Source organism: Lathamus discolor, chromosome 9 (genome assembly GCF_037157495.1).
Source record: "Lathamus discolor isolate bLatDis1 chromosome 9, bLatDis1.hap1, whole genome shotgun sequence".
Lineage (NCBI taxonomy): Eukaryota > Metazoa > Chordata > Aves > Psittaciformes > Psittacidae > Lathamus > Lathamus discolor.
Window position 1 is genome coordinate 22,006,076 of NC_088892.1, and position 10,629 is coordinate 22,016,704.

At 46.7% G+C, this 10,629-nt stretch overlaps 1 long non-coding RNA gene across 1 annotated transcript; it reads left to right on the forward strand.

Moving 5' to 3' along the window:
• The first annotated feature begins 1,141 nt into the window (after positions 1-1,141).
• On the forward strand, positions 1,142-7,048 carry LOC136019596 (uncharacterized). The gene is made up of 3 exons (XR_010614969.1): positions 1,142-1,253; positions 4,125-4,244; positions 6,364-7,048. It is a non-coding gene; the product is annotated as an uncharacterized LOC136019596 (long non-coding RNA).
• Positions 7,049-10,629: the final 3,581 nt, after the last annotated feature.

Consider the following 10,629-nt stretch of genomic DNA (forward strand, 5'->3'; position numbering starts at 1 on the left):
CAGTGTGATTCTAGGAAAATCAATTCTCATTCCAAACGGGTCAATACGGAGCAGCACCAGTTGGGACATGGATGCTGCACCCTCACCCTCAGGACAGTCCTGCACCCTCCCTGCTGTGGTGAGGGTTTGGGTTTGCCAAGGTAGATTTGAAACCCCCTTCCAGCTTCCTCCTGCCACAGCTTTTGAGTCTTTTAAGCCCTACAGACTTCCAGAGTTCATGCAAAGCAAGTGTCCCTGTGCTGATAAGGGGAACCGGTTGATCTGAAGGTCCTTTCCAACTGTAACTATTCCATGATTCTATGATTCAGTTTTCAGCATAAAAGTTGGTTGTGTCGTGTGGGGTCACGGTTTTGAAAGACCTTAAGTGACCTTTTCTTTTTGAGACTCTTTAGAGAGCCCAGGTGAGGAGAAGCAGCTCTTGACTGATTCCTGAGGACCTCATTCAAGGTGTAAGTGCTGATGAGCTGCTCTAGTAGCGACTGTTAGCAAATTCAGCATCCCTATGAAAAAGAACGCATCCTACCACAGCTCTATTTCATTTTAAATTAAGCTGGAGAAGAATGAGGGAGCAGATTAAGACGAAATTGGAAAGAAGAAAAGTTGCCTCAACACTACCTACAAGCAGAGATTGCTCATTTAATGCTTACCAGAAGTATGCAAATGCACCAGAAAGCAAGCCAGCAGGGCTGAAGGACTGAAAAGAATCACCAAAAAGCCTTAATGGGACCAGGCTTTCACAAGATTAATCTTCTAAGGGCTGGTAACTGGTAGGAAACCAGGAGCAGGAATAAAGCCCTGTGCCAGTTTGTACTGTGGGCAGAAATTAGAGTAGAAATCCTGCAGGTACCTGCTAGACACTGCCAGCATGTTCAGAAATGAGCTGGACACAAGAAGTGAGTGGTGAGATGGTGACACAGATTTGCCCGGTGAAGCCAGACCCAAAGCAGAGGCTTTAGGAGCTTAGAGAAGTAAGTGCCTGGGTGATAGGAATGAGCAGGTAAAGCTCAGTGCTGATAAGTGCAAATTAATGCCCTTGTTAGACCAGGTCCAACTGCATATAAAGAATGATGGGCTTTGAATTAGCAATTATCCTTAAGAAAGAAAATGCAGCTGTGTGGCTTCTCCCCTCCAAATGCTGGCACCATCCTCATGGCTCCAGGGAGGATGGAGGAAGGCTCCAAGAATGAGGAGCATCACTGTGCACATCCAATCCTCCATGAAGGTCTGGTTGCCTATTGCCGAAAGAGGAGAAGGTATGAGGACAACAGCAAATCTCATTATACACAGCTACTAACCTCTGTGATAGGAAAGCTCAATATATTTAGGGCTTTTGCTTGGAAAGAGCATGACTGAAGGGGAAAGAGTAGAGGTCTGCAGTCTCTTGAGTGTTGTGGAGGGGGACAGGGATGAGCATTGTTTGAATGCAAGAGGGAAGTCGGCTTGCTTATTTATTTATGGATTTATTTTGAAGCGCAATGCTCAGCTTAGGGTCTGTCCAGAGCAGGAGAACCAAGATGGTGAAAGGCCTCGAGGGTAAGGCTTAGGTGGAGTGGCTGAGGTTGGTTGGTTTGTTCAGCTTGGAGAAGAGAAGGCTGAGGGGGACTTCATTGCAGTCTACTCCTTCCTAAAGGTGGGCAGTGGAGGGAGAGCTGCTGATCTGTCTGGTGAGCAGTGGTAGGGCACAAGGAAATGGAATGAAGCTGCATCAGGGAGGGCCAGATTAGACATGAGGGTGGTTACCTGGAACAGGCTCCCCACGGCACCAAGCCTGTCAGAATCCAAGGAGCACTCTTAGTGTTAGAGGAGCAGGGAGCTGCACTTTCTGAGCCTTATCCCTTCTAAGTCAGGGTATTCTCCAATCCCAAGTGGAACGGGTGACTGATTTTCCAGCAGAATAATTTTACGAGCCCCTTTCTGTTGGAAAATGCTGATTCCATTGGATCAGGATGCTCGGTGGGAACGCGTCAGTGCCATCAAAGCCAGCAGCAGAAGCCAGACATCTGCCTGGTCTCCTTGCCTGCTGCCCAGCTGGCTGGCTCCCTGGGACAGCTGCACCCCATGCTGCAGCCAGAGCCCGTTTGGTCTTTCTTCACTTTGCCATTGTTCTATTTCTCTTGCATTTCCCCCTCCCTTTTCATCCTTAGATTTTATACCCCATGTACTTACAGCATTAGAAAATCCCCTGTTGCCTGTCAGAACATCAGGTGTCAAATCAAAGTGCAAGTCACTCTGTGAGAGTAATTTCTAATTTAAATGAGTTTCAAGCATCCATTTTAAGATATAAAACCCCACAGACATAAAGAACATGCACAGTAAAAAGTTGGGCTTGTTTTTATTTGTATATCAGATCATGTATTAACATAAAGTCATATTTCATGCTGTATAGAGGTTTAGTCCCTGAAAACAAAATGATACTTTAAATCTCCTTCTATCTCCCTGGGCTGAATGGGAATGGGTTTTTTCGAGGAAGCAATTTTAGCATTCCAATTCCTGGGCAATTCAGCATTTTGCTGTGCTGGGCTGCTTTGTTTCACAGGTGTTTCCATAAAGCGCAGGAATGATAGAATGGGTGTTCTCTCTGCTGAAATGGAAATACCTGTTCTCAGCCTGAATCAGGGCTAATGCATCACACAAAATGGGTGAGTCAGATTTCAGAGGCAGGTGGAAAATCAGCCTTATCTGGGGTAAAATGAGCAAGCAAAACCCCTTCCCCAGGCAACGCATCACTGGAAACAGGAGCGGGATAAACTACGTAAAATACCCATCGTTGTAATCCAAGATGGGAAGAAAGCAGAAGAAATGGACAACTTAGTAACCTGGGATCGTTTCCAGCATTTTTGTTTTGCCTGCATCAGCTAACACCTACAACGGAGCAGAAATCTGCACCTGGATGGATATTGCCTGTGCTCTGGCTGAGGTTGTCACTGGCAGGAGGTGGTACAAGCTCTCACGGGATGAGCAGCCCTTGCTCATCACTAGATAAGCAGCACCTTTGCAAGTCTCAGCATGCTTGTTTTGATTGGAAAGGCTTAAGTTGGGTCCATACAGTCACGTAAAATTAGATTAACAGTTAACCTGTGTACTTGCCACTCGGATCACCGGAGCCTCTCCCAGCCACTGAACAGACCAGCATTCCCGAGGTCAGAGCTGTGCTGGCAGGTTGGGATGCGGTGGGATGCCTGAAAGAGGTACCAGCATTTGGGAGGGGATTCCGGGATATAGAGAGTTATGTATTGTGCCTTCAGTTTCTTTTTCTTCTCCTTTTCCTCGTCAGGGCACTGGAGGGAATAGGAACCTGCTATCTCGTTTCCTAATTTTCCCGTCAGCTTTCTGGCTTTCAAAATGATTGCAGCAGAAATCTATAAAATGAGGATGAGGGAAGGAACCTTAATACCGCCGTAAATCTCCAAAATGGATGCAGAAACACAGTACTCAAATAGGAGTAAATAAAAGCAAGGAGAGATTCATTTCAGTTTTCCCTGTAAACCTCCTGGCAGCTTGGAATTATTCAGAAAACAACATTTAACTGAGAAAAAGGGAACCCCGTAAAATGGTAAAGATTATACCGTAAAGCTAAGCACCCTCCATAAATCAGAGCTGGGAACATTGGTAAGTTATAGGAACCTGCAGATGGCTGTCATTAAAGGGAAAGAGCCTCTGCTGGCTTGGCAGGCCACGCTGCCTCGTGGTGTGTAGCTACAAACTGAGCTGCTTGCATGGGGGAACCACAAAGGTGGTTTTAAAATGGGAATTTCAACCAGAAGCCACGACAGCTCTTCAGCAGGGCTCAGGCTGATTGCGAAACCACAGCGGTAATTTCAGGTCTGATTTAGTCTCATAAGCCTCCTGTGTTTAAAATAATACGATGATAGCTTTATCACTATTGCATGTCTGAGGTGAGAAGAGCAGGCATAGGGCAGGATGCTCCAGCACCGAGCTTGGTGTTGTCTCCATCACAGAGAGGGATAACCCCTGCCTGTCCAAAGGGGTGAGGGTAGCTGGACCAGGTAAGGTGCTGGAGGTCCTGTCTCCCAGCTGGGAATGTGTTGGGACACACCAGCTCCTTCCCTGCTCTAGGCACATTTCTCTGTGCTCACATGAGGCATCGCTGGTTTTCCCCTTAGGGATGAACTTGTCTGGGGCTTTGACTTGAGAAACAGCGGGGGAGATGCACAAAACAAGCCTGCAAAGCTGAAAATAGCACACACCGGCTGCTGCTGCTTTCAAGATAAAGGTGTCACCAGGTGAGCTCCTCTGGAATTCTATATTAAGCCTCACCATGTCATAGCATCAAGACCCTTCAGCCCCCATGGGTTGGTGTCATCTCTCTAAGCCGTGCACTGCAGGTGTGCAGGGATGTCTGTGCCAGCACTCAGCCACGGGGTGCTGGGGAGAGCTGGGGGGGACCCTGGGCTGCACTGGCTCCCCGCTTCCAGGCACTGCTTCCCAGAAACACATCCACGGAGACTTAATCCTAGATGTTGCCCCAGTGCTCCCAGTGGTGGTGCTGTGCCAGGAGGTGCAGATGCAGGTCTGGCAAGGCAAATAACCCAGCTTGTACCAAGACCTCCACCACCCTACCCTTGTTCTGAGGCTGGAAATGTTTTTCCCACTCAGCTGCACTTATCAAGTCATGGTCATTCAAGGTCAGCATCTCTAACAAGGTCAAGAGCCTTTCCTGATGCAAAATGGCACAGAAGCTGATGTTAATCCCACCCCTTTTCTCTTCCATCTCTATGGTACCATCCTGACTTTCCTCCTTTGTCAGCATTTCTGCAAGAGCATCTTTTACATGCCGGTGCTGGGCTCACTGCTCACCAGGCCAGGGGCCTTCCCAGGTGCTAACTCCAGGCTCCCTGCCGTAGCTGTAGTCACAACACTTCCCAAACACACAGCCAGGAGGAACTGGATCCCACAGTGTTTTCCTTCTTTGTCTCTGGGTGAACTCAAGAAACGCTCCCTGCATCTCTAACAACTGTGTTTAGCTCCTTGTCACAACCCCCTTTTGTGCCTCAGTAAAAAAAGGCATCGCCAGCAGATGCAGTTTCCTTTAGGGCTGGAATAGTGTTTATTTTACTGGAATTCTACTCCATTATCTGGTGGCAAAAAGACTCGGCAATTTATACTGGCAGCACTGAATGTACTGAGATTGGCAGTGGTCGGGCACTCACAGCTTGCTACCCAAGGCAGTTGGGGCTGTTCAGCCTGGAGAAGACAAACTGCGTGGAGACCTCAGAGCAGCTTCCAGTGTCTGAACAGGGGCTACAGGGATGCTGGAGAGGGGCTCTTCATCAGGGACTGCAGTGATAGGGCAGGGGGTGATGGGTTCAGACTGAAACAGGGGAAGTTCAGGTTGGAGATAAGGAAGGTTGCCCAGAGAAGTGGTAAATGCTCCATCCCTCCAGTGTTCAAGGCCAGGTTGGATGAAGCCTTGGGTGGGATGGTTTAGTGTGAGGTGTCCCTGCCCATGGCAGGGGGGTGGAACTGGATGATCTTAAGGTCCTTTCCAACCCAAACCATTCCATGATTCTATGATTCGAAGGAAAGTTAGGAGCATACTCATGTATCTCACCACAGAGCGGCAATAGAACCGTATGGTTGCTATCAATCAATCTTACATTAGTAACACTGTAAACATTTTTTAAGATGGTAAAAGGTTCAATAAATCTGCTTTATTCTGCTTCGTTGTAAGGTCCAGTTCTTCCTTTTCATCACGCAAACAACTTCCACGTAATGGAAGGGATATTGCATTTGCTATTCACAAATCACACTTCGGGCTATTATTTGTAATTTTCAGTGCCTGCCTTCTTATGCGGTGTTCATAAAATGAGATTAAAGTGATTTACAATAGTGAGAGATGGAACAAGACTAAAAGGGGATGTGACTCATTAGACATTAACCTGTGGCTGTTGGAAGCAACCTGCATCACTCAGGAAGATGCGCTGTGATTTTCCAAAGCGGTCTGGAGGATGTAGGTGTGTTTTTGAGGGGTTTCAGCACCAAATGCCTGTGTTTCATCTCAAAACATGACCCACCAGATCGAACTTTATCTTTTGTAAGCCCAACCAAGAAAATCAGATTGAAGGGTCCTGAAACTCCATTCTGACCCACTGGTCTTCCTCATAATATTGCTCTAAAATGGTGTCCTTTAAATACTGTGCTGCTGAGCTTTTCAAAAGTGAAAAAGATGTTTGTATTTGTATTCAATGTGGGGAAATTATACTTTGGTCGTAATTTACAACGCTTCAAAACTATCACAACGATATGGTTTGTGTGCTTAGATGCTGTGAAGAAAGGATTTGTTTCTAAAGAAAGACTTTGCTTTGGACAAACCAAAACTCCTCTTATCTATCCTGTTAACAGGTATGAACTGGGCTTCACTGAGCAAATGAAGAAGAAATAAGAAGGCCAACCAAGGGTTTAGGTTAATAAGCAAGGAAATGAACTCCAGCAGATGCTGGTCCATCTCCTGGAGGCATGCATGGTGCTGGGAACCGGTGAGCGAGTTCCTGCCTGGCCATTTGGTTCAGTATCTCCTGCTGCTTGGTTTCCTCTTCCTGGGCGCCCACAGATTTCTGCCAAACTGTTCAGTGCATCTCCCTAAAAAAGAAATCCAATTGCTTGTCAAGCAGCAGCACTTGCTTCTGTTCCCTGCGAGCAGACAGGATCTGTAACGAATGACTTGCATACAGTAATTACAGTCTATGCCTTCCTCTCTTGCATTGATTATTCACGTGTGGAAAGAAAGTTCTCTCCTGAATAACAGAAAAGATCTGAAGAGCCAAATATTGGATTTTCCCCCCCCTCTTCCCGCTCTCCTTTGTTTTCTGTGTGCCATTTGCAGACATGGTACCCTGAAGAGATGAAACATCTACAGCAAAACCCCCTGTCAGAGTGCTTGTAGTTTATGTTCACTTAAAGGACAATTTTGTGTCACCTCTTTGTACTTTAATAGTCAAAAATATTTTGCATAATAATTTAACTCCTCTCTGCTGCCTGTAGTGACGACCTGCATTTTCTGATGGATGTTTCTATTTGTTTCCTATGATTTACATGACCTGACATCTCATATAATGACCTTCCCAGCGCAAATACCATTTGCGATACTCCGCTCAGCGCTAATCTATCATTTGATGCCCTTACAAGTGCTGGGGTCACGGATTCAATCAGTGAAATGTTTCAGGGTGTAATTAATTAATTTTCCCCTTCCCACTCTGCAACTGCTCGCTTAAAATCTGATGGAAGTGATGCTTTTTCATAACACTTCTGCAATACGTATGGTTTGTTTGTGTAATCAATCACGCTAAGTTGGGGAGTTCTTAGTATTCATGGCTTTGTCTTGCTTGCAACTTCCAAATGTTTGTTTTGCAGCGTAATTTAGTAGTTTAATTAGGCAAACAACTAGCTACTGTACTTCTTAAAGTACACTCAGGTTGTGACTTGAAAACGCTGCTTTGCCTTTGCTAAAGCTGGGCTGGATTGCACTGCACAGGCAGCAGAGCCAGGCTGGCCATGAGTGGCACTGCCGAGCCGTGACAAGGGGTAACGGGTTCAAACTGAAACAGGGGAAGTTTAGATTGGATCTAAGGAGGAAATTCTTTCCTGTTAGGGTGCTGAGGCACTGGAATGGGTTGCCCAGGGAGGCTGTGAGTGCTCCATCCCTGGCGGTGTTCAAGGCCAGGTTGGATGAAGCCTTGGGTGGGATGGTTTAATGTGAGGTGTCCCTGCCCATGGCAGGGGGGTTGGAACTGGATGATCTTGAGGTCCTTTCCAACCCAAACTGTTCTATGATTCTATGAAACCATGATGGATCTGTTGGCTCTCAGCTTTAGGCTTCCCATCAAACAAAGAAGAGTGTTTGTGGTCTTGGGGTTGAGCAGCCTTTGCCTGTGGCCGTGTTGCTTAAAACTTGGGTAAATGTCAGAAGTGAGGGCTGTGGGTGACGGCTCTAGGATGGAATTCCTTATTCTCAGATTTTTGTCTTCACAGGAAAGACACTGGCTACCATCCCCACGCTTGTCTATGTTATAAAGGGTCTGGCGTTTTATCTCTGCCTTTGACCTTACGCTGTGTTTTGTAGATCTCTGTTAATAACAGAAGCGGTAATTTTGTGTGTATGCAGCCGTCTTTTCACCTAATAATGTGAATCTCTGATTTACAGATGGCTCTGGACCCTTCCTCTGGGACTCTGCTAGGAGAATGTGATGTGGTCTTTGCCAGCAGCACTCAGGACTAAGCTGCTGAGGCAGCTTGGAAGGAGCAGAAAGCCCTCGTGGTTCAAAATGAATTCCCTGAGATGCTGTTGTTATGTTAACAAGTTTCTTTTTCATCCTATCAAGGTCTTGTGGAATCCTTCCATTGACCATTGAGGCAGAGCAAGGCAAAACATGCTGAAATTGAGAACTGAATGCTTATGGATGGAAATCCTATAATGCTATGGTTCAATGTCTCTTCAGGTAAATATGATGGTTTCTGCAGTCCTGCTGCTTGGCTCACTGAAGCCAGGGAAAAGACTCAGAGGGAGGGAACACAGAGATGTTGGGGAGGGGGAGGGAATAAAAATGGGGGCAATATTCCAAATCCGCCTGATAAATTTGGCTTAGAAGAGGCGCAGGGGTGTCTTTAAAACACACCAGCTCTTCAGTGCAGGGCAGCAGTTTGGAAATCATGCTGGTGGCATCTCCCTGAGGTTGGTAGCTTCTGTAAAGGGCATCACACAATAGCGAAATCTCTTTAGAGTGAGAGGTTAAACCAGCGCTGGGAATGCATTAGATGAGACCAGGCTGCTAACCCAGTCCCTGCTTGCTTGCTTGCTGGACCGGGGTTATCCTGTGTGGAGCTGGCCCCGTACCAGCGCGGCCTGTGCAGGGAGAAAGCTTTGGGAAGAAGGTCTGGTGGGGACAGAGGCTGGGAAGTGCTTCCCGACCATGGCCTCAGTCAGTGCTCCATGACTTGCTAGAAAGATCTCTTTCTCACAAATGATGTTTTCTTTCCACCGTTTTGAGCACGCTGTGGGTAGTAAATCACAGCAACGCTTGGTTGGCATAATGGACTGATGTGAGGTGGTGTAGCAACATACTTTGCTCATAGTCTGCAACCATTATTTTGATGGAAAACAGGCAGGGAATGCAGTGGTCTGATGTGCTTAGGCGTAGCATCTTAGACCCATCCAGCTCCACAGTGCAGCTCATGCCTATAAACACACAGGCAGAATTAAGGCTTAACGTGTAATTTCACTTGGAATTGGCTATATCCAGCAAGAGGTATGGTCAATATTGGATATAATACCTACAGCTCTGCTATACGGACTGTGGCCATTGCTACAGTGGGATAATCACTGCTGCTGCACAGACTCCCCGCAGTGGTATTTGGGTTATGTAGGATCTGTGTCTTCTTTGAAATGTTAAAGATGAGGAAGGACCAGTCCCAGCTAAGAACTAATTGCTAGGAGCAAAAATTTCTCTGTAGTGAGAGAATATGGGAGTAGTTTCTGAAACTACAAAAAAGTCCCTGTGCTTCTTCCTCTATCAGCAGACTTTAATGAAATTTTGAAGAGGGGAAAAATTGCTTCTTGGCTTAAAGCATGAGCTGTGTTATTAATCTCCGCAAAGGAGTTTTATAATTGAAACGCCAGTGGAATGGCAGCTCTACTGACTCACATCATGACATACCAGTATCTACCATAAGCATATATGAGGCTACAGAATGCTATGTTACGACCGTGAGAGTTCTGAATAATGTAGGCAGGTTGAAAACTATGACTTACCTTTTTATCTAAATTCAGTGGCTTTAAGATTGTCTTTTGCCATCCTTATGGTATCTGGTTATCTGCTATGGCATGTGGCAAGTGGTCGTGAGACCCCACTTGCAGCACTGTGTGCAATTCTGATGTCCTCAACATAAGAAGGACATGGAGCTGTTGGAGCAAGTCCAGAGGAGGCCAAAAGGATGATTGAGGGCTGGAGCAGCTCCCGTATGGAGGCAGGCTGGGAACATTGGGGCTGCTCAGCCTGGAGAAGTTCAGGTCGGAGATAAGGCACAAGCTCTTCCTGTGAGGGTGCTGAGGCGCTGGCACAGGGTGCCCAGAGAAGCTGTGGCTGCCCCATCCCTGGCAGGTTATCCCATGAGGTCACATGTACTGCAGGGGTTGTCATGAGTAAGTTATGGGGATGGCATATGCTGCCTGTTGGTACGAAATCATCACCCCGTGCTGTCATTGTCATCAGTAGTTTGAAAAAGAAAGGTGATGCTAGTTCTTCGGCTGGCAGTGCCTATGGGCTGAGCTCAGTACTGCCATTAGGGAAGTCAAGAGTGTTCTCCATGCTGCTTTCCTCAACCTCTGGGCCAAACTGTGCATTTGAAAGGCAATTTCTTGGCCAGGTTAGCTTGGGGACTTCTCAGCCAAGCCAGAAGCTCAGCGTTTCCCAGCTCATCCCTGTCTCCATAGCTTATCCTGGGGTTTGTCCCTGTTTTGCTGGTTTTGCTCCAGTTTGTGCAGCCCTAGGGAAAGCAGGAACTGCTCAGGTCTGCTCTCTGGAATGCTGACATTCAATAGTAACTTTTATCCTGATTTCTCTACATTTTTCTCTTCCTGAGGTTTCAAAAGAACAGTGAAGAAAGAGACATAAA